The sequence below is a fragment of the Rhipicephalus microplus genome, unplaced genomic scaffold (genome assembly GCF_043290135.1).
Source record: "Rhipicephalus microplus isolate Deutch F79 unplaced genomic scaffold, USDA_Rmic scaffold_15, whole genome shotgun sequence".
In the NCBI taxonomy this organism is placed as follows: Eukaryota; Metazoa; Arthropoda; class Arachnida; order Ixodida; family Ixodidae; genus Rhipicephalus; species Rhipicephalus microplus.
Window position 1 is genome coordinate 3,200,641 of NW_027464588.1, and position 3,189 is coordinate 3,203,829.

The window sequence follows — 3,189 nt, forward strand, 5'->3', positions numbered from 1 at the left end:
CGTGCGCTTGACATTGTTTCTATCATACTTTCCCGATCGGGGACTTATCATGTTGGGTGAAAAGATGGAGTGATTGTCTGAGAAAAGTTAGTCTATTGAAATTCTCGAACGGTCCCCTTTTCGGCGGCTACAGCACAGACAGCTTTGTCTTTCAAGATTAAGGTTGCTAAAGATATGAAGGACGCTACTACGACAGGTGATTAAAACCTAAAGCAGTGTGATAGCCAATGTTCATAAGTAGCAGTAACAAGGATGATATTATATTTAAGAAATAACCCTAATGTGTACTTCGTAACCGATGCTAGCAATATGCCTCAGAGCTTCCTTTTATAGTAAAAACAGTCAGTTTAAGGCTAGCTTTTGATGTCGTGCCCCAAACCAAATGACAATAATTGCGAGTGAAACAAAGCATGATAAATTGTTAGCTAGAAGCAGGAAGGGAAATTGAAACAGAATCTGGAAAGAAAACCTACTGCCGGCTGCATTTCCTTTTTGATACGAGTGACGTGATTTGTCCCCTTGATTGACGAATTGAATACTACACTAGGTGACTTAAAACAAGCTGTGATGTCTGTTTGATTTTCGCTAAGCACTGGACGGTTTTCTGGGCAACCACAACATTTATAAGCTGAAAAACGACAGTTCCAGTTGTTTTAATTTCTAAAGGCGGTCCATTTGCCACTGACCACTAATTTAGTGCTTAGGAACAATATTTCCTCTTCGTATAAGCTGGTGGGGCATGTGGCCGCTAAGAAATATGCTTCTATTGTCGGCATAAAGTGTGAAGTGTTGGTCACTGAAAATGTGCAATATATCATTATTGTAAACAATAAATGTAGAAGGACCGAGCAGGCTACATTGGGGAACACTGCATTTAATTGACCGCGCATGCAATCACTGACCATAAACAGCAATTGCTTGGCCACATTGATTTAAATTCGACCAAAAGGCGTCAAGACAAGGACTACGTATGTCATACTTAGTGAGCTTATAAATAAAAAGTTAATGTTTTTAAGAAATCAAACGCCTTAGCGAAATCCATGAATATCCCAAGCATTAATTTTTTTCTGGTCCAATATTGCGTAAAATAATCCCTTTTTGTAAAAGATAAGCAGACACAGTTGATTTCCCTTTACGAAAACAAAACGGAAAACCGACAAAAAGCAATTGTTAAGCGATTGCACTACACCACCTTAATATTTTATGCTCATCAATTCAAAACGAGTAACGAAGTTTGAAACGATTTGTTTTATTCCAAACAAAAGAAAACACAAACAAAGCCACAAATGCGTTCGAAGCCCGCAAGCAAGAAGACTATGCAAATTAATGTACTACCCATCATTCCCATGGTCGCTGAACTATTTCAGCGTCAGAGTACCCTCTACATAATTTTAGGAAACTACATGGTAAAGAATAGTTATCGCAATTTTGTTGTGGGTGGCAGGAGTGCTGATAGTTATGTAAAAATAAAAGGGGTGGGGGAGTGTGAGAATATCGCATTATGGAGTTAGCTACGGTAAAAAAGCGCTACAGATGACATATAATTATTAATACAGGCCTATATCGATTGTATGAACTTCTGTGAAGCTGCTTGAATATATTATAATTAAGCGCATATCTTCCTTTGTTGAGAGCAATAATTTGATCGACCCTCGGCAACATGGATTTCGTAAAGGCATGTCTGCAGTAACCCGGCTAGTCTTAACAACACATGACCTCGCTTTAGCATTAGACAGACATAATCAGGTAAATATAATATTTCTAGGCTTCGAAAAAGCCTTTGACTGGGTATCCCATTCCAAGCTGATACTAAAACTGAAGCCCATTCTCAAAAATGATCGCCTTTTGGCCTTGATTGCTGCGTACCTCTCGTCAAGGCGGCAATGTGTAGTCATTGATGGCACAGCTTTTCTTTCAGCTCCGGTGGCATCTGGTGTTCCGCAGGGCTCCGTTCTCGGGCCTCTATTTTTCCTGCTATATATTAATGATATTGTTCAGAGCATAGGCGTCCAAATTCGGCTAGTCGCAGATGACTGCGTAATATACCAGGAAGTATCTAGCCCTAATGATTAGGTCCTGCTAAATCAGGCATTAGGTGCAATTGAAAACTGGTGTTGTACATGTCAGATGACAGGTAATAGTAAAAAAAAAACGGTAGCAATGACCATAACCCGCCAGAATAAACCACTTGAATTTACCTCTTTCATCAATAATCAACCTTTAAGCTTAGTGCAAAGTATTTAGGTGTAATGATAACATCCAATTTGCGCTGGAATGAATATGTAACGTTTATTGCTAAAAAAGCCTACAGACTACTGGGATATCTTCGGCGCACGCTGGGTCACCCAACAAAGTAAATAAAACTATTAGCCTACAGGACGTTTATTAGGACAATATTGGAGTATGCAGCGGCGGCCTGGGATCTCTGGATCACCTCTAATAAACTAAAGCTGGAAAGTATCCAAAGAAAATCTGTTCGGTTCATTCATAATAGTTATAGTTGGGAAACATCCCCGTTCCACCTCCTACAAAAAGCAGGACTAGAGAAACTTGAAACAAGGCGCAGTCATGACAGGTTAAAGTTATTTTATTTGGTCTCTCACAAAATGCTACGAGTTGATTCATCCGCATTCATAAAACCTGCCATTAGCTGCTTTACTCGGTCTCATCACGCAAAAAAGGTTGCCGAGCTGAAGTGCAGAACAAACACTTTTACGTACTCTTTCTTTCCTCGAAAAATCGTCGAGTGGAACGCCTTATCTGCTCATGTGGTAGAACGTTCCAACATTGATTCTTTTCTGCAGGCGATCAGAAATGAAGTTCTTTAATCGCCACTATGTTCGAAGCGTCATGTAAAGTCATGTACTCACTTGCGTTCGCTTTTACTTTGCTGTGTTCGAATAAATGGTGAAACTTTCTTTTTTTTTCTTTTGTCCTTTGACTTTTCGTGCTATGTAAGTACAGTGTCAGTACCTGCAATGCTTTCTGCGATGTAAATACTTAATGTGAGTACCTTGTGCTATGTGAGTACTAACTGCCGTGCCATTGGATCCCTTTCGTTGCTTTTGCATATTTTGCCAATGCCGTGGATTCGCAGAATACTAAGTCTTGTATTTCTTTTTTGTTTGTGCAGTGCTATTCAATAATTCGGGCTTGTTCTGTGTTGTGTATCTATGCCCCACTCCTGCC